This window comes from Strix aluco, chromosome 4, assembly GCF_031877795.1.
Source record: "Strix aluco isolate bStrAlu1 chromosome 4, bStrAlu1.hap1, whole genome shotgun sequence".
NCBI classification, from domain to species: Eukaryota; Metazoa; Chordata; class Aves; order Strigiformes; family Strigidae; genus Strix; species Strix aluco.
The window spans coordinates 49512005-49537525 of NC_133934.1; the positions used below are offsets into that span (position 1 = coordinate 49512005).

General features: G+C 41.7%; 1 protein-coding gene across 1 annotated transcript in view; it reads right to left on the minus strand.

Annotated features, from left to right (window-relative positions):
- Window positions 1–24072, minus strand: part of TRIM2 (tripartite motif containing 2) — a 122619-nt gene extending 98547 nt beyond the window's left edge. The window contains exon 1 of the mRNA XM_074823000.1: window positions 24030–24072. The gene's annotated coding sequence lies outside the window, so the exon portion shown is untranslated. The remainder of the gene's footprint in view (window positions 1–24029) is intronic.
- Between the last annotated feature and the right edge of the window lie 1449 nt (window positions 24073–25521).

Below are 25521 nucleotides of genomic sequence, written 5' to 3' on the forward strand. Positions count from 1 at the left end.
AAGGCTGCATTAAGATAATGACAAACAGAAGAGTAAAATTTGTCATTGATCATTTGAAATTATAGAGTTCTAGCAGCGTAGAAGTGAAAGTTGAAAGCCTCATCTGTGCCTCACTACTTTATCCAGAAAGGCAGGAAATTCAGATACATAACATTATAATTGAAAAGTGGGAAACAATTCTGCAAGACTCCATAGAACAAAGGGTTTCTAATTCAGGCACAAAATTGTCCCAGTTTCTGTATTTCCCTGCTAAGGTCTGGATTGTATCTATTGACATAAGTTTGGAAGAGAAAAAAAAGCGCTTTTGAATTTGTCTCATGCACAGCTTCTTAGTGGTCTCATGGTTTTAGAGTCACATGGAAGACCTTTTTTTCAGTGCTGCAGGTTCTGTCTTGAACAGCCATTAGTGATTTCAACCACATGTGGACACAGTTTAATGATGTTATATCTACCAAAAGGCTCTTGAACACAGTACATGCAGTGTCCTGTTTGCAGGGGTCTACCCTGCCTTTATTATTAAATAAAATTGTTTGATTGCAGTTACGACAGGACAGCAGGTAAGAGACAGCAGGTGGAACTGAGGTGTTGGTATACACATGGGAAGATGTATCTGTAAAAGGGAAGTCAAACAGGTTTTTCTGGAAAACAAATGAACAGTTGGTGGCACAGTTTGGTCCTTGCCTTGTCCACCTTTCTTATTCTTCCTGATTTTAGTACCTCAACACCATTACTATAACCAGCATTCACGACTTCTCCATTTAGCCCTTTTAGCCCAGGGAGCTCAAAAAGGAACAAGAAATAATTACCTTTAGCTCTCCTGCTTCATCAAATCAGTGTGGAGACACTTTGTCGCCTGCTGTGACACCATTTGTGCCCTAGAAGTTCTGAACTGAAATGGATGTCTTCAGACTCCAGGGACATCCAGAGGGAACTTTCCACAAACAGCACTATTACTTGGAACATCTTTATGTTTGTTAAATACAAGGAAACAAGTTAAAACACACAAACCAAAATTACCCACCAGGAGAATTATATTCCAATGTGACTAACACATTCAGCTAGTTAGACCTCTCTATGGCTTTACCTCCAATTTAGAATTAATTGAGTAACTTTCTGGGCGTGTGGGGGTTCCAAGGGGAATGGCAATGATGAAAGCACTTACTCAAAACACTCCTTAGCAATCTTTTCCAGCACTCCAGTCCAAATCATCTATTTGAATGGATTACTTATAATTTAGGAACCACACACTATGCCACGCCTGAAAAAATGAATTCCCAGAGACAACTAGAATGCTGCAGAAATCACTGCAAATTAAGGTGAAGATTGGTGGAAGACAGAGGAAAGAGCTGCAATGACGTATGTTAGCAGTATCTTTTCTCTCCTTCAGATTCTGCAGAAGTCCTTTTCCATGCACAGAGAGTTCCCTGATTTCTAGAAGTGAGAGGTTCTGGCTTGGTGGGAAGGAATCAAAGGTGTAAGTCTGCTCCTACCATCATTTTCCTTAGATAATACAGAGATTTATTTAGACAGATCTCAGATAATCCCCAGTGCCTGGAACTAATCTTTCGACTCTAGGAGTTCCAAACTTCCTCCTGCTCCTGGGCTGAGCCTGAAATCAGGGAACAGAAAACAAACCCTTGGTTTTGCAGCATAATGCTCTCATACCCCCCCCAGAAACGGGCCTTTGCCTTGACCTGCACAGCTTTTTTGGCAATATATCTCATTATACCCTTTGATCTGAAGCCAGAGAATTGAAAAATACCACTACTTGTTTTGTCTTCTCCAAATACAGTCCTGCTGCAGTAGATGATATCCATAAGGGAATCCTCGGTAGAAAAATGTGGTAATGTGTGGCTTTCAACCGCACCTTTGTTCCTGAATGCAAGAGAATTTGGACACAGTCCTGTGCTCACTGTTTTCTTTTGGCTATTTCTATGCTGAGACTGAAGGCTCTTCATTGACTCCGTAGGGTGCCTAATTCTGCTGCCTAGGCTTAACCTGGTAGGACTAAGCAGTTTTTACATGCACTGCAGTACAGAACTGGACTTCTTGAAGTAGATATTGCACATCTAAAAGCAGATCACTTGTATTACAGCATCTCAAGTTATTAGTCTTATTTCTAAGCAGATTCACAGTAGTATCTCAGTGTTTACAGAGGTACTTGCTATATTATTCACAGATCCAAATGTTCCATCACAATCTTTGCACACACTGCATGCAGCCATGTTCCTACCTTCTCAGCTCAGATGTATTATCATATGCATCTAAATATTTCTGTGCTAGGAATATTAGATCCTAAATGTTTATACTTTGCTGAAGAACATAATGTGTCCCTTGTGTAAAATAAGTTTTCCAGGTTCTGCTACAATCAGCGGTATGCCCAAGCAAACAACTGCTCTAACAGGAATCATTACAGACAAAATGGGATTGAAATCCCATTGTTGACTAGTGAAAAAAGCAGATAAATAGTTCCTTTTCTTTAGCATCAGCATCTTTGTATTCATAGAAAATAAAATGGGATGGGAGAGCCCACATTTCTCAAGGAACAGCCTGTCTTAAATCTCTGGGCAGTTAGTGTGTGGTGACTTCCCTCCTTTTTAAATTAAGAAAACTCTAGTACTCTTTTCCACAGAAGCACCATTTTCTTGCCATCAATTACTTGCACCTCACTATAAAATACTTCAAGATTAATATTATACTAATCAATAGTTAGGCCTAATTAAACTTGCTGCTTTAACTACATCAATTGTTGCTTCTAGAGACTTTATTGAAAACATCAGAGATGGTGAGAAGAATATTTTCATTTCATGCTTTCATTAAGCCCTTCACTACAGATGTCCATCCTGGCATCAGCTGGCTCAATAGCTGCACTAGAGCCAATTAAACCTGGCCATCACGGCCACATTCAGAATTACCAGGAAAGATCACGGTCATAACTGCTGCCTGACAAACAACTGGTTGTTGTGATCTCATCTATGGATTCTTACCCTTCTTTTGTTGCTGCATCCCTTCCTATAAATGCAAACAATGGATGCATAGCTATTGCTCAGTGTTGCTGGGTGCTTGGAATAGAAATTGTACTACCATCTTTTGACTGTAAGGAGAACTACACCTTTAGGGAATCTCCCTTCTGTATTAAGTCACTGTAGGAAATAATCTTTTTTAATTCATTGAATGAAACATAAAAATCCATTTAAATATGGAGACACAAGATGAACAGCATAGTCTATGAGCTGAGTCCTTTACAAAAAGCAATCTGGTTTGAATATATCCATAAGAAGGCCCATAATTTTGGGCAATCACATTATACCCAAGAAAAAAACATCAGCAGTCTTAGATGTGTCAGCCACAGTGTATCTACATCTATTTCACATGTAAACTGTTTGGAAACAGCTCCACTATTACAGCTCCATGTTTCCTCTGGCACTTCCAGTCCGTATGACTACAAGGGTGCTCAGCTCTTGGGCAGATCAGTACGGATTGGAGTTGGTATTAATCACAGACTCTTTGATTTTCAATGAGTAGTTTATATCTAGATCAATTCAGAAGTGGTGGACAGTATCACTTTCTGAAATGTACAGTGATCTACACAAAATTATTTCAGTTCCTAGGGAGGTGGTGTCATACAGAATTGCAGTTAACTGTCCTTACTGGAAGTCTTAAGCACCAAGGATTCTTCCACGTCTATAACTAGACAAAGTTCTTCTGAAACAAGTCAGAAACACACTGGAGAAACTCATAACAGAGATCTTCAAAGGTTGGTTATACACTGTGCTCATACACAAAATTGTGATATTTTGAAACCATGCTAAAACACAATACTGATATTTTCATGCAATTGCAGATGCATCTCGTGTATTCATAAAAGGCGGATTCCAAAGCACAGCAAATAGGCAAATATATTTAAAACCCAAAGTAACATGTAAAAATGTACACTGTCCATTTGACATTAAGAACAGTTTGAGGAGTGGAGTGTTTAATAACATTCCTCTGCATACCAACAAAGGTTCTGCTGGATATCTGACAACAGAAACACTGGTTTAATACCCTATGATCTTGCAGCAGCATTTTTGCCAATCCCTGAGAAGAAACCACTGGCATTTTGAGTGTTCATTATGGCGTGTGTGGTTTAGTAGTGCTTTACCACTTTATAAATTCAGGGCAAAATCTTGGTTTCAGTGAAGTCAATGGGATATTTGCTACAGGCCTCAGTGGAGTTGGGCTTTCATCCACAATATTTAAGAAGTGGGTCTATGGTCTGAAGAAAAGCAAAGGAGAAAGTAAAGAAGTTTTTTTCCATTGCAAATGAAAAAAGTTACAATAAACACTAGTGGGTAAAATCTGATTTTTTCATAAGACTCTTACCTATCAATTATGCTGTGATGTACACAGTTTTTAAGCAGCTCTCAATTAATTTATCTATGTACATATGGAAAGAAGTTGGAAAATAGTACACATATATACAGAGGCTAAAGTCAAGATAGATGTTATTTTTCATTATCTTCTCTCATTAGCATAGTTCCACTAATGTTCAGTCCCTCTGGTGCAGCTTAAATTACATATGGTAATAATGAACCAAGTAGAGCTACTAATTCAAAGAAATCTTTTTGTTCTCACATGTAATGTTATTAAGTGGAGCTATTACAAAGTAGTGGTCAAGGGTCTTCACAGTCACATTTCATTGTGACCTCTGATCTACATCCTCTCTGTAATAGACCATCATATACCACAAGTACTACAATAGCTGACTCCACACTGGAAAACCAATGCACAGACTTAACTTTTATACCTGCTGGATGAAGGGAATGCTTTACTGATGAATAGTTCAACAAAATCACATTTCATCCAAAAAAACTTGTATATTCCCTACTCCTCAGCAGCAATAAAAGCAATCCTCCCCTGCCCCTTGACTCCCTTAAATTATGTATTATCTACTTTTATCCTGGGTATGTTTAAATAGAGCAAGAAAAACAATTTTTCTGTCACTGGTAAAAATGTTTCTGTAGTTGTACACAGCACCTAAAAAGTTGACTGCAATAGTAAATCGTTTCCATCCCTATTTGTCTGCTGGTTCAGAAAATAACCCTTGATCTCAAATCCAGTCTCACCAAAGATGCCGGTTATTGGCCTCAGGAATTGGTAATGCACCTAACTTCTGATCTCTTTTGCATGCCTGGACCCCATATTAGTGTTGGTTTACAAGGATATGGCTTTGTGAAGAGCTACATACTGAGGTGTGAGCATCATCAATCAGCTGAAAGCACCTTTACCTCACAATGAGCTAATGATTTGTTTGTAGTCTAGTGAAGCAACCAGTCTGTATGCCATCTGGAAAGGAGATGATTCTGTCTAGTCAACATCTGAAATTCACCAGCATTTGTACAGTAAGGTGAACTGTCACTTCTCCTGTATGAGAATATTCAAACTGACCTCTAAGAAAGTGATGAATTACAGGAAAACATGAAGACAAAGAGAGCGGAATGCTTGAATTTGAACAGAATTCCAAGAAAAGTCTGGCCAGTTATCACATACAAGTAACCCCTAAACAGAGGGTTTTTTCAGTGACATTTAAATCCAAAGCAGTGGGTTTTGTCCAAGAACTGGATCCCAGCCATAAAGTATTCTGACTGCTTGTGAGCTGAAGATGAACTAAAATACAGGTAGATAGAAAGATCTGCTTTTATTTCTTTTGGCTTGCCTCTGCACCTATTAACTTTGCTGTCTATATTTGGCTTATGTAAATAAATTATCCCTCCACTTTTATCTTAGGGGGGATTCTAGATTAGCTGGCAATAAATAAAACATTCTACTTTGATGGGTGTGGATGATCATTAAGACATGGGTATTGGACCCATTTTCAAGGTGCCAGTATCCCACCACAAGTAATCATACAGAATAAAGAAAAAGTGAGGAGGACCTCCTTTTTCTAAGCTGTTCTGCCTGGGAAGCTGGCAGAGTAGTGTCACTGTAGAGAAAATACCATCCCCAGTGATTAACATCAGCTGGAGATATCCCAGCATGTGAGACCTATGGGGAGAATGCCAGGACCTTGGTTATCACCCAGACCTCTTCAACGATTCACTCATGGTAGTCCATCTGGGCCAGGCAGCACTGAGCAAGAACCTCATACATACACATATATTCCTAAACTGCATCAGAAAGGTTTTGAACATCCCCTGGTACTGAATGTTCCTGTTCCTCACCCAGCAATGACAAGAGATAATTCTCCCTCTGAAAAAGTAGTCACCAACTACAAGTCCAATGTATGACAAGACTGCAATGCAGGCAGCAATTTCCCATGTTTCCCCTCTTTGGGGGCCATTATTAGCTTGCTTCTCATCACTGGTCTTTCCTAAGATTATCAATACAATACAAACACCCAGACAAATGGAAAAACAAAGGTTTGAAAGGTTATGTATTATGGGGTTCATGAGTTGTGGTTATGTATGTACTCTGTATCATGTTTGATTAGAGAAGTCTTTTCTAACAATTTTGGACCTTCCATTTACAGTACCCAACAGAAATATTTGTGGTGACATTCCAAATGTTTAGAATGTGTATTCCTTCCTATTTCACTAGGAACTCTGAATTAGACCCTACTGAAAAGACCAATCCAAACAAAATAAAAACCATTTGCATAGAAAATGGATCCACAAAATGGCAGTGTTCACTGCATGGGTAATGCAATATTTCATGATTTTTCATTTTCACAGGAACAGTTTCCATGTGCTCAACTACCAGCTACAAGTGAATTCTGAGATTTCTCTGCATGCCACAATATGAAACTGATCATCTACATTTGATCTTAAATGCCCAGTAGGTCTGTGTTCTGATATGCCTTTGTCACTCACCCCATTTTTCTTCAAAAACTCAGGCTTCTGTTTGAAATGTCCCCACTTTATCCATATGTTTTCAAGCTTTTATTCTATATCAAAAATACCTGGAAAACAAGATGACAGACAGAACAAGAAAAAAAAGCTACAGAGTTATTTTTAAAAGTCAGGGTTGGCAGCATAGTCTGGAAAATGCCAAGGGTTTGTGGAATAAATTCCATTTGGCAAGTTTAGAGATAAAAGAATCCAGCTGCTTTCAAACACCAAATGCACCACTAAGAAGTCTCTAAAACTGCAGAAACATCTTAAATCAACAAAACATATCATCCTCCCATACAAAACAAGAACAACAGCAACAAAAGAACCACAAAACATTCCTATTAGATAGACTTCAATGCTAGCTGAAGTATGTCTGTTCCAGGCAGTTTGTCAAAGAATACACTTATGTACAACAAAAGGCATAGGGTTGAGGGATTTTATGATGCTTCAGGCTATTGGAAAGCGAGGCAAAGAGATGAAAGCAGTCATGCTGCTGAGGGACCTAGGATAAGGAACCAGGCTGAGCCATACAATGATTGGAATCCTTTGCAAAAGAGTTTCTATCCACTTGATTAGAGTCTTTCAATGACTGTATCACTGAACAGGAGTTATTGGTTTAGGGCTTGATTCAATGTTCACTGAAGTCAGTCGTGACTTTCTATTACCTTTAAAGGTGTCTGGATCAGATGCTAAAAGAATAAACCCCATCTATTTATGTATTCTTTCTTCCAAGTTTATGTACAACCTGTTCAACTCCTTCATGACATGAAGGGCATGTAAAACACACTTCTAGCAAAACTGGAACTTGGAAGTACCTAAGACAGGGACTAGCTCCTTCATTGTAATAGGAGAAAATACTCATAGAGGAATCTGCAGAAATGGCAAGAATATCACCCTTTTAATTCTAAAGAGAATCTGTGTTTTCAGGCTGTTGTTTGTTGTCATTGTTCCTTCAACAGAATATCCACTGCCACAGGTTCCTAGATCTGCTTGTCACAGCCACAGCCCCTTGGCAGAAATTAATACCCTGCACAATCCAACAACTCAGGTGACTGCACTCCAAAACAGACTTGCAAAATGGGTTGGCCCTATTGAAATGTGAATATATTTTATTTAAGTTTTAAATGGACCGTTTCACAGATCTATGTTTGAAGTCAGTCACACTAGCACAAGTGAGGGTAAGGTAGTTCCCAGTAAACAAAGACAAACGAGCCACTGGAAGCTACTGACAGAATACTATCCTGGGACAACAGCCTGGATGTCCAAAAAGCCAGCAGCAAAGACTCCTTATGGAAAGAGTCCTCTTTGTAGGTAACTAACACTCAAAGGTAACAATTTCATTAACTAAATAAACATTCTATTGAAAGTTCCTTTCATCTCTCCTTATATCCTGATGATACTAGAGTATCAGTTATGAAGAGCTTTGAAACTCACATTTCAAGCTGGTAATTTCCAGCTGGTCTTTAAAAAGACAAACACTAAATCTAAGCAAAAGCAGCTCAGTGACTCTGCAGTATGAAAAATAAACATAAACTTTTCCATTTCTACTACACACACAAAGAATGTAGAAAAGACTTCTGCTGAAATGGCTGGAGATAGAAGGCACAAATTTGGCAGGCATGACGACTAAGAAGAAATGCCTTCACATTTTCCAATTAAAATGGGATTTGCTTTGACTGATCTGCTGCAAATCAGTCTTTTTGTCCTTTATCAAGTGTTTTCCCTCAGCTTGAAAGGAAGCAGCTAAGGAACATCATGCTGTGCTTGTGTACAATTAACTTAGGCAAGCAATGAAACATTCAGAGAAGAAACAGAACAGCCCTGTCTGTGATATGTAGATTTTTATACTGTGCTTACACAGTGCTGAACGTCCAGTATGGTAAAAGCACTGTAGCTCCCAAGATCTGTGTATTTATTATATCCTACTTACATATCACCTCCACAGCCTCTGTAAAATACCTGAATAAATTACAAAAGCCACAACATCAGAGAAAGGTGTTTTCTATTCAGTAATCAATATAGGCACTAGGTCTTCAATCCACAAAGGGATGACTACTTGTTCCCATGGATCAAGCTGTTTATAATTAGGGTGAGAACCACCTCACTACAGAGGGTCTGTGTAATTTCTTACACATTGCCTCAACCCTATGATTTCAGATGTCTGAAGAGCTACAAAGTGGTCTATTAGAGATTTCACCTTATACCTCCTCCTGCACATGACATGTCTTTTTCCAATACTATACTTGGCCTTTAATTTGCCAGCCACTGCTTTGTTAAGGAAAAAAAAAGTCTTGCTTTTATCACTTTGTCATATCCCATTGCTGAAACAACATTACACTGATTCAGCATCAAACTGACATGAAGCACCTCGTTGTAACCATACTGATGTAGCTTTAATGTTTTTCCCCATAGATTTCTTTAGGTAATAATAAACTTTACTTTTGATGCTCCAGTCTTTGTAATGCTCAACATTTGTATGCAAATGGACAAGTTGGACAGCAGCAGAAAATGAGACTTTGTATTTTTTAATGTCGCTTGGACTGAATCTTCTCAGTATGTCTATATAACGTTGACTAAAAAGAGGCATTATCTGTGTACCAGATACATCCCCTACAGGCAGACTATTTTGTACACTTCCAGGAATTTAGGTTCTTTGAGATTTTAAGTGCCAGTGTTGGAGCTGGCTGAATACTATTTGCCAGCTGACACTAATTTTGATCTTCTCTAATTCACAATCATTCACAAATATTTCTCACTGTTGAGGAACACATTTTGTCCCTGTATGCTTTTGCCAAACAGTTTGGGGGCCCATTTTACAGATGCTGGTTGCTCATGAACACACCAACTATTGACTATTTGAGTTATGTGGATGCTTTTCATCCATTGCCTTTTTTGCTGAGTGGGTGGCTGAAACTTTCATAGAAAATAATCAATAGCAAACAACAGAGAACGGATTTCCATAACTAATCTTCTGGGATTTGCAAACATCTCCATGACCATTCCACCATTGTTCAAATATTAAAGACTGGCAAATAGCAGAGCCACCACTGTCTTCAAGAATGTTGAATTAAAATTATTTCATTATTATCCTTATATTTACAAGAGTTCCCTTTTACACTATCTTGCCAGCCTTAACCACTATTTTCCATAGCAACAGTGGCTAAAAAGATGGCAGCAGATCCATGCTAATGGCCTGCAGGAAAAATATTGAGAAACAGGCTTTTCTTCCACCTTCAGCTAATGTGCAATATGGAAGCTGCACCCATTTTCCTTTCAGATGGGGGGATCATAATCTATGTCTTGAGGTATCTCCAGTTTGGCCTACTGCAAATGTCCAGATTCCTGCTGCTTGTCTTCCAACCAAGCTATGAGACCACATTAGCTTCAGTGCTGTGGAGCTCCTGCTGGCCTCCCATCTAGTGAAACTACACACATTTTAAGCTCTTGTTCCTAGCCTAAAAGGAACCTTTAATTATTAGGACCTGGCTACATGGAAACCATTTAAATTTTTTTTGCAGCACATAACAACAGGCCTTGAAGATACTGCAACTATCTGAAGCTTATCAGGAAAAACTGTCAGGAACTCCGGGTTGAGCATTTTTAGCTGGCATACTTGAGCTATGGACCATAATATCAGGAGGGATTCACATGAGTTTAAATACACAAAGAAAGATGGTTATGACCTATCCCTCCTCACACTGCAAGCTTTTCTGTAGCGAGGGGTACAGAACGCACAATAATCTCAGAATGACATGGAAACTCTAAAAACACACCGGAATAAATATCAAGAGCTAAGCACAATGATGGGTAACATGCTCTCAAAAAGGAGGCTGCAAGACAGGACTCGAACAGAGTGCATCAGGTATCTGGCACAGCTGATGTAGCTCAATCTAAGGGTCTCTAGACCTCAAATGTGTTGAGGTTGAACCTGATTTATCAGAACTAGAGAGAAATGATGGCACAGGATGGTCAGGGGTACAAATCCTAATTTACGTCAACATAAAACAGAGCTTGCTACTGTTACTCCAGCTCAAGAGCTAGGGCTCTGTGCTCCCAGCCCAGTCAGATGATATGTATAAAAATAAAAAGGCATGTGAGTAGTCCCCTTACTTACAATGTCTATGACATTCACAGCAGGATGAGTGCCTGCCTACAGCAAAGCTTTGGGTAAGGTCACTGATCACAGGCCTCCATGAGAGTGTGTGTTAAAGTTGCTTTTAGTAGTAGGAGTCTCACAGTATGAACATTTGCTACTATCAGGCTCAAGACAAAGCACCTATTCAGAGACTTTCATTCACCCATTCTAAAAGGATTTAAAAGGGTGGCTGATAAGAACTGGCTGCGCTTCACTACTGAAGGCAACTGAGGCACTACAGAAATAAGAGCCTTTTTTTTTTTTTTTTTTGGTCCAAAATGGCTGCTTCTTTAAGTGCCCTAATGTTTTTGTTCTAGGGTTAAGCTATTGAAAAAACTGAGTATTAGAGGTGGTGGTGCTCTCCTGAACAATCCTGTCATCACAGCGGGCATTTAGCATTTCTGAAAATGTTACCAGAACCTGAAGATTAACACTTCATGCTAAATAACCAGATCTGAAGAAAACTTCTGAATACATACTCCTATGTCTCTAAGGCCATGGTCACACAGGAAGTCTGTGGTACAGTCAAACTCCATCACGCTCAAAGATGTTTCTCCTTCGGAGCAAGTGTAAATATGAGTAAATGAAACAAGCTATACCACATGGCTTGTTTGTTCAACAAAAGTAGAAGAATAACTTGTATGTGGAAAACTTCTCAATAGAAAGGCATATGTTGGCAAGACAATACATTAAAGAGCTATTGTGTAGAAATACAAGAATAATATACAAGGGGATTATTATGAGGACAGTACTCCAGAGTCTCATGAAATGTGGTTTGTTAGAAATAGAAACAAATAACACTTTCTCTAACTTGGTTGAACTTGCAGCAATGACCCTTAAAACTAGTAATAAACTTTTCCAAAGACCTGAAACAAATAAAAGTTGTACTCTTCTTATACTCTCTTTGTAACTTTTCAGGAATATTTTAGGCCTAGAAAATGTACCAATTTCGACTAATGGGTTTCATTTTGCCTGCACTCTGCATCACCCTGTATATATATTCTTTCAATCATCTAATAACTTTTGTTTTGCTCTCTGATCCTTTTGTTTTCTTTTCTTTATATGGGCTTCAAAAATAAAAATGTATAAACAATGTAAGAGGACAAAGGGTGATGGTTTTCTACTTTCAAGAACAGGGATAAATATTCTGAGTGGGGATACAAGAATTAACACATACCAAGAAGATAAAGAACTCAGAATAACAGCTGAAGTTCTCCACTGGCACTGACAGGTAAGCTGCTTTGAATAAATCAGATGCATTACAGCATTTGGGATAAGATACTCTAAGAAAAAGTTACTTAAAAAAGGTAAAACAAATACCACTTACTATATTCATGAAGGACTAGACTGGAGCTTTACCCCTTTTATTTGAAACAATGTTAAGTTATATTCCAAGTCTTGTTCTGAACAGATATATTTAGAATCAATTATGCTAAGAGGTTTGAGCTACCTGAAGATTAATCTTTTGGTCTCAACACAAACTTAGCTGAATAAAGCAACTCCTCTACTGCAAGAAATGTCATTCTTCAGCTAAAGACAGAGGAAACCATTTCCAAAACCATGCTTTTTATGACCTTCTCTGTACTGCAGAATAAGATGATCATCTGACTGTATTCCTGCTCCCACCAGCAAAAATGAGACTGCCTAGATTATGTTTTCCATTTAAAGCAAATGAAGGCTTTCAGGAGCTCAGGTTTCCTCCCCCCAGTCAGCCCTGCTAAAATGGGGTGTTTTCTTTTGGGACATAGTTTCCTGGCAGTAACCAGGACTAGTGAGACACAAAGCTGTGTCAGCAGGTGGAAAAGCAGAAGCAACTACACAGAACATTAAACGTGTTGATAAGTGCATTTTCATAATTGTTGACATCATTCTTGCATCTGCGAAGTTCAACCCTGACACGACTGCACTACAGTCCTGCACCCGACTGCCACTGACGTACACATGAAAAACCAATAATGACAACAGCATAGGTTTCAGCTCTCAAACATTACTCAGACACATGCAGGCGACACTGAGGCTTGTGCTGCTTCAACCATAGTGCGACAGTAACTACATTCAGCCTGCCTTAAGCCATCTGGGGCATCTCTCCTCTGTGTCATGCATCAGGCATACCCATATCAAGGAAGTTAGACCTGCTAAAAATTAAAGTCCTTAGGTGGCAAGCTCTTTGGGTCATCCACCATACCATCCAGTAGTGGTAATGAAAATGCAAGACCTCTTGTAGAAAAGGCTATTAAAAATTACAGTACTTTAAACTTCTCCATGATTTTTCTACCTAGGAAAAGAAAATATAAGTATTTTAGCATAATACCTGGTCAACAAACTTTCAATAGAATAAGACTTAAAATTAACTCTAAATATGTGTAGTTTTTACTCTGAAAACCTACTTTTTCCTTCTTCCAAAGAGCTTAATTTCCCCTTGTATCGGGTCTGGCTGAGCCAGAATTGGTTTTCCCCTGTAGCAGCCCTCATGGTGCTGTGTTTTATGTTGGGAGCTGGCAGGGTGTTGATAGCACACTGGTGTTGTGGCTACTGCTGAGTAGTGCTTACACAGCACAAAGGCTCTTTCTGACATTTCCCCCCCACAGTGGGACGGGGTGGGCAAGATCTTGGGAGGGAACACAACCAGGACAGCTGACCCGAACTGACCAAAGGGATATTCCATACCATATGACGTCTGCTCAGTATAAAGCTGGGAGAAAGGAGGAAGGGGGTGGGGTCGGGTCACCCTTGGTCCTCCGAGGCAACCACTATGCGTATCGGAGCCCTGCTTCCTGAGAAGGCCCGACAGCGCCTGTTAATGGGAAGTAGAGAATAAATCTGTTTTTTTTTTGCTTCCGCGCGCGGACCTTTGCTTCGCTTTGCTTATATTAAAACTGCTGTTGTTTTACCCACAAGGGTTGTTTTGTTTTCCTATCTTATTTTCTTTCCCTTCTTTGCCCTATTGAGAAAAAAAGGGGAAAGGGGGGGAAGTGATAGAGCGACTTGGTGGGTACCTGGCATTTAGCCAAGGTCAAACCACCACAGTCTATTTTGGTGCCCAACACAGGGCGGGACAACGGCAGTTTTATATTAATTGTGCTATAGCTATAGCAGTTAGTAAGTGACAAGCTCTTGTGCTGGTCACGGGTTTGTTTATTGCTCTGCTTATCTTTATTTTGCTAAGCTCGGGAACATGCTGGAAGAAATTGGGAACATCATGAGTGGTTTTATTCTGCAAGCTCCCGAAGTACTTATTAATCCTTATGTTAGCTCTTTGATACTGTTCATTAATGCTGTTCGCCTATTGTGGGCTGTGTGGAGCTCGGTAGGTTTTTGGTGTAAGAGAAAGCAAATTTTGGGTGAGAGAATACCAAAATGTGCCCTGAGGTGGCCTGTCCCTGGGTGGCAGGGGGAGTGGAAGGATTTGGGCAGACTCCTAGGACGGTTATCACCTCCTGTAGCCTGGGATCTTACCCCTGAACAGGCAAGCAACCCCGCAAAATTGACACAACACCTGATAGAAGGGTGCCTTGTCTATCCCGATGAAAATCAGCAACTCCTAGCGCTGTACTGGGGCCTGGCCTATGCTTATCGAGCTGCAGTTCAGTGCTCTCAAAGGACTGTGGTGGAAACGGGAACTCAAACAAAAACAATAACAGCAGAGATTGCCCCAGTAGTAAAAAAGAAACAGTGGACAAGGAGAACAACAGGTCCATACCCTCGATTAATAAGGGACGAGAAAGAGGAGGAAGAAGCGGGTCCTTCAGCAAAGGGGTCAGAAGAGGGAATAACAGAACTCAAACAGGAGGCAGAAACTACCCGGTCCCTAACATCATCAGAACTGCGAGATCTGCGGAAAGACTATAGCCGCCAGCCAGGTGAGCGGATTGCTGCCTGGCTGCTTCGATGCTGGGATAATGGGGCTGATGCTCAACAGCTGGAAGGTAAGGAAGCCCAACAGCTGGGTTCCCTTGCTAGAGATCGAGGAATTGAAAGGGGAATTGGAAAAGAAACAGGAATTTGCAGTCTGTGGAGACGGCTCCTTTCAAGTGTTAAAGCAAGATATCCTTTCAAGGAAGATCTTATGGACAACTCCCCAGGGAAGTGGGCTACTGCGGATGAAGGTGTCCAGTACCTGAGAGAACTAGCAGTGCTGGAAGTCATCTATAGTGATCCAGATAATGATGAAGCCCCTAAAAATCCAGAGGATGTCCTGTGCACATGGGCCATGTGGAGGAAGGTGATTAAAGGTGCACCATCCTCATATTCTGCAGGCTTGGCTGCGATGTACTATCCAGAAATGGATATGGGAGAAGGACTAAGATGTACGCCAACTGTGGAGGCAGTCTCTTCCTGGCTTCAGAACTTTGAAGAGAGTCTTGGTACCTCCTCATCTCTACGGGCGAGTGCCTTAGATGTCAGGAGCACCCCAAGAAATTGGTTCTCTTCCACCCCAGTCAGAGGGAAAGGGAAACCTAGGCGCATGACACGTGGCGAACTTTGGTTCTTCCTGCGTGACCAGGGGGAGGACATGAGGAAGTGGGATGGTCAACCCACCTTCAAATTGGAAGCTCGTGTACATGAATTGCGAGGAAAGACCCCTGCCAAGAAGACAACATCCAAGAAGGTTGTTAATGTAGCTGGCGTGAAACCGCAAGAAAGTAATCAGTGATCTCCCAGATACAGGAAGACTGAGATCACCTCCCTTGGCCCTGATGAAGGAGTTTCCGGCCTGGCACAGCAAGGGTCAGACAGTGAATACTCTGACCAAGAACAGGAATAGAGGGCCCCTGCCTCCAGCCAGGAGGAGGAAAGGGATGATCGGGTGTATTGGACAGTGTGGATTCGATGGCCTGGCACATCAAATCCACAGAAGTACCAGGCTTTAATCGATACCGGGGCACAGTGTACATTAATGCCATCAAGTTATAGAGGGGCAGAACCTATCTGGATCTCAGGAGTGACAGGCGGATGTCAAGAACTGTCAGTACTGGAGGCCGAGGTTAGCTTGACCGGGGATAAGTGGGAAAAACATCCCATTGTAACTGGCCCAGAAGCCCCTTGTATCTTGGGCATTGACTACCTCAAGAGGGGGTATTTCAAAGACCCAAAAGGATACCGATGGGCTTTTGGTGTGGCCAGTGTGAACACAGAGAAGGTCAAACAGTTGTCTAATCTGCCTGGCCTCTCAGGAGATCCTTTTGTTGTAGGACTGTTGCGAGTTAAAGAACAGGTGCCAATTGCTATGAGGACCGTGCACCGACGGCAGTAACGCACGAACCGAGACTCTCTGGCTCCCATCCAAGAACTGATCCGTCAACTGGAGACCCAAGGTGTCATCAGTAAGACACATTCGCCTTTTAATAGCCCAATATGGCCAGTACGAAAGTCTGACGGAGGGTGGAGGTTGACAGTAGACTATCGTGGCCTGAACAAAGTGACGCCACCACTGAGTGCTGCTGTACCAGATATGTTAGAGCTCCAGTATGAACTGGAGTCAAAGGCAGCCAAGTGGTACGCCACAATCAACATCGCCAATGCATTCTTTTCAATTCCTTTGGCAGAAGAGTGCAGGCCACAGTTTGCTTTCATGTGGAGGGGTGTCCAATATACCTGGAATCGACTACCCCAGGGGTGGAAGCACAGCCCCACTATTTGTCATGGACTAATTCAAACTGCACTGGAAAAGGGTGATGCCCCTGAACATCTACAGTACATCGATGACATCATTGTGTGGGGCAACAAGGCAGAAGAAGTGTTCAAGAAAGGACAAAAAGTAATTGAGATTCTTCTGAGAGCTGGGTTTGCCATAAAGAAAAGCAACGTCAAGGGACCAGCACAGGAGATTCAGTTCTTGGGAATAAAATGGCAAGATGGACGCCGCCATGTGCCTATGGAGGTTGTCAACAAGATAGCAGCTATGTCTCCACCGACCAACAAGAAGGAAACACAAGCTTTCTTAGGACTTGTGGGATTTTGGAGGATGCACATTTCAGGTTACAGTCAGCTGGTGAGCCCTCTCTATCAAGTAACCCGAAAGAAGAACAATTTTGAGTGGGGTCTTGAGCAACAACAAGCCTTTGAGCACATCAAACAGGAGATAGCTCGGGCGGTAGCTCTTGGGCCTGTTCGGACAGGACCAGATGTGCAAAATGTACTTTACACATCAACTGGGGAGCATGGCCTCAAATGGAGCCTCTGGCAGAAGATACCAGGTGAAACTCGGGGTCGACCATTAGGATTTTGGAGCCAGGGATATCGAGGATCAGAAGCCCACTACACTCCAACTGAAAAGGAGATACTGGCAGCATATGAGGGGATTCGAGCCGCTTCCGAAGTTGTTGGTACAGAAGCACAGCTCCTCTTGGCACCGCGATTGCCTGTACTACATTGGATGTTCAAAGGAAACATCCCTTCTACACACCATGCAACCAGTGCTACCTGGAGTAAATGGGTAGCGTTAATCACGCAACGAGCTCGACTGGGAAAACCCAACCGTCCAGGAATCCTGGAAGAGATCATGGACTGGCCAGAAGGTAGAGATTTTGGAGCACTGCCTGAGGAGGTGGCTCGTGCCCAAGAAGCACCACCATATAACGAATTACCAGAAGATGAAAGGCGGTATGCTCTGTTTACTGATGGATCCTGGTGTGTGGTAGGAAACCATCAAAAGTGGAAAGCTGCTGTGTGGAGCCCCACAAGACAAGTCGTTGAGGCCACTGAAGGAGAGGGCGAGTCAAGTCAGTTTGCAGAAGTAAAAGCGATCCAACTAGCCCTAAAGATTGCTGAACGAGAAAAGTGGCCAGTACTGTATCTCTACACTGACTCCTGGATGGTGGCTAATGCCCTGTGGGGGTGGCTACAGGAGTGGAAGAAGACCAATTGGCAGCGCAGAGGTAAACCCATCTGGGCTGCTGCACTGTGGCAGGACATCGCTGCCCGAGTGGAAAACGTGGCTCTAAAGGTACGTCATGTAGATGCCCACGTGCCCAAAAGCTGTGCCACCGAAGAACATCAAACCAATGAGCAAGTAGTCAAGGCTGCTAAAATTGAAGTAGCTCAGCTGGACCTGGACTGGGAGCACAAGGGTGAGCTATTTGTAGCTCGATGGGCCCATGAAACATCCGGGCATCTCGGGAGAGATGCAACGTACAGATGGGCTCGTGATCGAGGGGTGGACCTGACCATGGAGGCCATCTCACAGGTCACTCATGAATGCGAAACGTGTGCTGCAATCAAGTGAGCCACATGAGTAAAGTCTCCCTGGAACAGAGGGCGATGGCTGAGTTTTCGATATGGTGAGGCCTGGCAAATTGACTATATTGGACCACTGCCACGAACACGCCAAGGCAAGCGATACATACTCACCATGGTGGAAGCAACTACTGGTTGGCTTGAGATGTACCCTGTAAATCATGCCACTGCCCGAAATACCATCTTAGGTCTTGAAAGGCAAATTTTATGGCGACATGGTACTCCTGAAAGAATCGAATCAGACAATGGGACCCATTTTCGAAATAATCTCATAAACTCCTGGGCAAAGAAACACGGCATTGAGTGGGTGTATCACATCCCTTATTACCCACAAGCATCTGGAAAGATTGAAAGATACAATGGACTGTTGAAGACTATGTTGAGAGCATTGGACAATGGGGGATGGAAGCACTGGGATATAAATTTAGCAGAAGCCACTTGGCTAATTAATACCAGAGGATCTGTTAACCGTCCTGGTCCTGCCCAAACAAAACCCCTTCATACTGTGGGAGGAGGTAAGGTCCCTGTAGTACACACAGGGAAATGGCTGGGGAAGGAAGTGTGGATTGCTCCTCTCTTGGGAAAAGGCAAGCCCACTCGTGGGATTTATTTTGCTCAGGGACCTGGATGTACTTGGTGGGTAATGCGGGAGAATGGGGCTACTCAGTGTGTGCCTCAAGGAGATTTAACCTTGGGGGGGAAATAATCTGTGGGTTGAGTTGTATGTTGCAGGAAGTGATGGAGGAAGTAGGAACAACGAAGAGTGAACCAGATACGTGCGATGATGACGCAAACCTAGCCGGTGCTGGAGTCCAACAGTCAAACATACTGCTCCTGTCCTGAACATCCATCTTGACAGATGGGAGCCAAGTCACTGAACATCTGGAGGAGTGAAGAAAGCTTACGGAATGAATAAATGAGTGTTATGTGGGACCTGGGCATGACGTAAATGGTATGGAATAAGGGGTGGAGACTGTATCGGGTCTGGCTGAGCCAGAATTGGTTTTCCCCTGTAGCAGCCCTCATGGTGCTGTGTTTTATGTTGGGAGCTGGCAGGGTGTTGATAGCACACTGGTGTTGTGGCTACTGCTGAGTAGTGCTTACACAACACCAAGGCTCTTTCTGACATTTCCCCCCCACAGTGGGACAGGGTGGGCAAGATCTTGGGGGGGACACAACCAGGACAGCTGACCCGAACTGACCAAAGGGATATTCCATACCATATGACGTCTGCTCAGTATAAAGCTGGGAGAAAGGAGGAAGGGGGTGGGGTCACCCTTGGTCCTCCGAGGCAACCACTACGCGTATTGGAGCCCTGCTTCCTGAGAAGGCCCGACATCGCCTGTTAATGGGAAGTAGAGAATAAATCTGTTTTCTTTTTTTTTTGCTTCCGCGCGCGGACCTTTGCTTCGCTTTGCTTATATTAAAACTGCTGTTGTTTTACCCACAAGGGTTGTTTTGTTTTCCTATCTTATTTTCTTTCCCTTCTTTGCCCTATTGAGAAAAAAAGGGGAAAGGGGGGGAAGTGATAGAGCGACTTGGTGGGTACCTGGCATTTAGCCAAGGTCAAACCACCACACCCCTGTTGCCAGGGCTTGTGTTTCACCTCAGGCTTGTCATAATACTCAATTCTTTATAGTTTTGCATTTTTCTCCTCCAGGGGCATTCTTGTGTCAGCTCAGCAAGACTTTTTTCATTATATATTCCCTTTTTTGCTCTCTCTTTTTTCTCTCAGGCCCTCTCACTTCTATGCTCATATTTACTACACATGACCATGTTTTACATTTCCTTACTATTACTTTCCTAGGGTTTCTTTAATCCCATCTATCCCATTTCATAAGGGATACATCCATATTGTTTACTTCTCTCCCTCAGGCATCCTTCCTCATCTCCATGCAGTTGTCAAGTCATTCCCTCTATTTTTCTTTTGGTCTTTTTCCTCTTCAGCCTTATATCACCTTCCTCTGCTGTTACCACTATCAAACCAATGAATTGTTTCTGGAGTCTACAGGCTCTGGACAGCTGGGCAGTACCCATTTCTTTGAAGTTAGCATCCATTCAGGAAAGGGGATATTACTGTCCTTCCCTAGTGAGAACTGACTCACATTAAAGCCCGGGAATTGCTGTCTCACAGCTGTTTGAGACCGAGTAGATGCCACTGTGGATGCAACCTGCTGTTAGGAGATTTAAGAAATCGGGGATTACAACATTTAGTCAATACTAATCCTGTACTGATCTTTAGAACAACTGCAGCTAAAAATTTCCATTCTGATTGATGTAACTTGGGTGACTACAAATTTTATTTGCTTCAAAAGCCTAACCTCAGCCCTATGAGGAGCCACTGACTATGGAAGTGTGACAGCAGCCATATCCAGGCTAGCTTCTGAACAGGTGAGGGAGCAGCAGGTATAAAATACAGTAGGTCTCTCACTTGGCAGAGCAAAGCTGTCAGGTCAGTACTTGTAATAGGTGAAGGAGAAAAACTGAAAAATCAGGTTCTGCAGATAGAGCTAACTTAAATATTATCAGAACATAAGCTATCCATTAGTCCAGAGAATTTCAAGAACTAGAAGGTGTCATAAATAAACTGTGACTGCTAACCCCAACGACAGGCACATGTGTGTTTTCCTCTACCCATGTTTATCCAAACAAATCAGCACACAAGCACACATTAGATGGGAAATTCTCTCAAGAGTATGGAATGAGGTTTACAACCTCTGACTTCCCAGGCCAGGGCAGGTGCAGAGAGCAGAGTCACCATTAGGTGGGAGCTGCTGGTCTCAGCTTGGCTGGGCAGGAGAGGAAAAGGAGATGCTATGAAGCAGAGGCAGCACAGCTCTTCAGACAACAGTAGGCAGTAGGAGAGGCAGTTTTAAAAAGACAGTTCAGGAGCTGTCTGTGATCTTAACATTTGGTCCTAATGAGCAGGACTGAACTTTATCCAGTACAGTTGTGCTTAAAGATGTTTTTCTGGACCAAGGCTGCTATCCTGGTCTAATTATTGTAATAATTCCACATTCCCCTGCCTTGTGTAATTAACTTGGGTTTGTGGCTTTGCAAAGAAGACCGTTATTAAAACAAAATCAAGCTGGTTAGTGGTAGCAGTGGTGTTTGTATTACTGCAGCACCTCCAAATCCTAGTCATGGCTCAGGATTCTAATGTCCTCAGGCTGTGCTCAGGAGGATGAAGAAACATAATGGAGTACACACTACACGTCACAAGATGGAAGCACTGCATCTTTCTCCAGCTTGGCAATATGGCTCAGCATTTCAGATTTGATTCTTTGTGGACACATGATTTCCTGTTGCCCACTGAACACTAGCCCAGGGACCAACCCATAACACTGAAATATTACCATCGTCTATTCAGATATGAAGCCACCTTCCTGAGGGGAGGGCCTGATGCAGGGAGAGGGGGTGACTATTGTAGGTACTCACAGGGTTCCCATCAGAGCAATACTGAAGCAGCTCACTGCCCCTTACGACTCATTGCGATGTCCCTGTGTACAGAAGTAGCCTAGGTCTTGAGTGACCTTATTGAAAAAGCACCTTGTCCAAGGTGATACAAAAAAAAAAAAAAAAAGAAAAATCTATGCCAAAGCAGGAACTGAATTCAGATTTTCCTGGTGGCCACAGGGCTTTGAGTCTCTGAACAACCTTTCCTTACATCACACTAGGTTTGCATGTCATATTAAAAGCTAAGATGCAAATGTTTACATAGCACATCTAATTTCTTCCTTTTTAAAAAGACAAGTGTAAGGTAGTGGTATGCTACCAAAAGATTTTCATAATTTCCCTTTCGTTTTAAAATAATTCAAGAAGTTTTAAGCTTTTGGGGAAAAAAATAATAATCAAAGGCCCTCAACACTACAGGGTTTCATAGCTTTAGAGGAGGACTGAAAAGTGTAAAGTCTTAAGGCCTTTCCATTTTCTTAATCGTGTTTCATCTAAAATAGTTGCATTTCCCAAATAGCTGCTATATAATCGTATTTGCACTTGCACTGCTTTTCCTCCACATTTTTTATATAGTGAGCAAAATTTTATTAACCACATACGAGGAGAAGCTGAAACCCAAGGAGCATTAATGAAACTTCACACAGCAAGTGATCTGAGGCTACAAGAAGGCAACACAGCATTACAGAAACATCATGTGGGCTCTCTGGCTCCTGTGCCATGTTTTTTGCTTGGCATGACAGCAGTGGGGACCATGTGCATGGTCTGCTGGGAAACCAGCAGTCACAGCTAGGCAGCAAGTCTGTCAGTGAACACACCAAGAAGTAGAGTTTTAAGCAGACACAAAAACACAGTTTCAAAACCAGAAAGGGAAGACATGGTTTGAAAGCCACCGAAACACTCTGTTCACAATGATGAACCCATAACCTGAATTTTCAATGAAATTAAAAGTATCTGTTCTTTTACATTTAGATAGAAGTGGTCTGTGAGCTGATATTCTGTCCACAGAGGAATAAGTATCAGGTGAGGGTGGAGGACTGAAAGGTAGTGAGTTGTCCCATTTAGGTCTTCATTTAAAGGAGTATTTGGTACAAACCAAAGTTTGGTGTCAGTCCAGGTGCCTCCTGGATTCTGTTTTTTACATTTTTGTTCTCCCCACACATAGTTTTTTCCACTCAGCCTAAACCATTTTTTCCTCTTACTTTTCAATTCTATGCTCAAACATCTAACCTCTCGTCTTTGTCCAGTTGCACTGGTCTTTGCTTTCTCACTTTGGCCCCACCCACACTCCTCCTCCACCATTTTTGTTTGTAGTCTCTAGAAAAGAAACATTATAAACTAAAATTTTGGTGAAGACTTCATTCTATGATTCAAGGAAATAACAGCTCTAATGAAATGGTCTGATGCCTTAGAGCCAGACACAATGAGCCCTAATCTGAATGCTAGCCCATTTATTTATCTAACGGTTCACTCCAGAAGATAACCACGCTGACCATAATAGAATGACCAGTACATCTCTGCAAATATACTGTAGTTGCATATTTACTGGGAAGCATTTGAAAAAGTTACTTGCACAATCATGCATCATTGGTTATGTGTTCAAGATAAAGTTTAAACACTGTTTATACCTTTCAGTTTACATCCTGTTCTCTTTGTCTGCATACTAAGAAGATTTAAAATCTCCAGATCATCCTTTAAATCTAATAACAGATTAGCAAAACAATTATAAGGCTGTGAGAAAAATATTTTGCAGATACATTAACATGAGTCTTCCATGCAGTAAAACATAATGAAACTATAAGAATATAAATTACTATTCAAAATATTTTAGTGTATATATATATATCTTATAGGTTTCTAACCCAATTATTTTTAAAGTATCTGCTCCTTAAAAATGAAATGTATGATAACTTAAGTGTAATCTTACTTTTTGTATGCTTTCTGCACATAAAATACTCCTGTGCTTTTGTAAATGAATCCCAGTGATAATGAACAAACACCATGAAAATAAAGACAGAGTAGTTAGACGGTAAAGTAAGGAGTCCCTGCTGAGCCAAGCCATTTCACTGGTGAGCACTGCAAAACCAAGGAAAGTGTTATAATATTTCATATTCCCAACATTCAACTTCAAGCAACTCTCCTTTGAAACTGCAGACAAGGAGCTCACAGGCCATGAATTCTCTCATCAATTTATGACCTGTCTTCCGTGCTGTTTCTCAACTTTCAGACCAAGAGGAGCAGGCAGTTTTACAGACCATATTCAGCTGCAGATAGGAGGTAAATAAGCTCATCTGCTCTATTAACAAGAACGAACGAACTTGTTAAGTACATACCTTCTCATTTTCTTAGTTCCAGCTCCTCTGCAGTCTTCAGCCTTGCAAAACTCCCCCAGACTGTGTGACCCCACAACAGACTCTTGAGTGATTCATTGTGGCAAACTTCCTTCTGTTCAGCTTCAGTTTATGTGGCCAGACTGGCTGAGGTGAAAAAAAAGCCAAAACAAAGGGAAAAATAAAAAGCGGAGGCATTGACAGGAGAAACTAAAACCATCTTAAGGAACAGTGGGTCTGGTTAAGGCACACTGTTTTTTCACCATGTCAGCGAGTTAGTTTACTGACTATTGACTTTGGTCGTAGGTCATTAGGGTGCTAATGCCAGGCAAGGCAAAAGGCATCTTGTCCTTTGATAGGATTTAAGGGTAATCTTCAGGAGAAAGAGTGAGAACAGTTACTAGCATTTGGGGGTGTGATTGCTAATACAGCAATGATGCATGACTGATCTATTAACTGTTTCACTCGCAAACAAATGGAAGAAGGTTCTGCCAAGAATCTGCCATTCTTTGATGGAGACCACAATGTCTGAATCCCTTTCTTAGAGCAAAACTGTGGTAAATGCTGAGCCTGTGTGTTTCACAATGAGGGATTAATTCTGTTTTAATGCATAATCCTATATACTCAAAGACAAGAGAGTGCTGCAGAGAATTTTAAAAAAAGCATGCAGAAATATACCTAGTGCGTTATATATATTCACATATATACTCATAGACAAAGAGGAAGAAACGTTTCTGCATGTTTTTCCCCTGTTCATCAACATCATCAGCAGCTAAACTAGGCTACATGTCAAAAGTAAGCCAATAGTGCTTCCCCTGCTTCTTCCCCTCCACCACCAAATCCTAATTCCACATGTGGCATTGCCACAAAAGCAGCCAAACTGTATGTTGTAGGTTACTCTTCAACAGGACTACAGAGCCTTGAAGAACACTGGAGCCTCTTACACAAGAAAACATTCTCTGCCCCAAAAGGCTTACAATCCAACCATTCCCCATACTGAAACAGCTGCACTAGCTGCTCAGACAAAAATAATTCATTTGCGGAGTTCTGTAAATGCCCATCCCATCGACACCTATTTGCACGTTGCAATGACACATCCAGGAAAAGATATGCTGATCTACACAGTGACCCAAGTACAAGGGTCAGAGGCAGAAGTTGCCACCCTGAAGGGACAGGTGTGCAACGCTCAGCTTTCATGTACCCAGGTTCTTTACCACGCATTGCATTGAGCCTTTTAAGCTGATTTCATGTCTCGCTTTCAGAATTCTTCCCAAGTCTGAGTAACCAACTCGGGTATCCTAAATGATATCTCCCTATTATTACTTAAGACAACACTGTTTTTGAATTAACAGCTATTAACATTTTCATTATGTCTTTATGCCAGGAAGACTTGCTCTGTCAGTTTAATTGTTAATTACTTTATTTACCAGATACCTCATAAAAACAAGTCAAGATGCAGATCTTGGTTCAAACAACCTGCATTCAGCATTATATA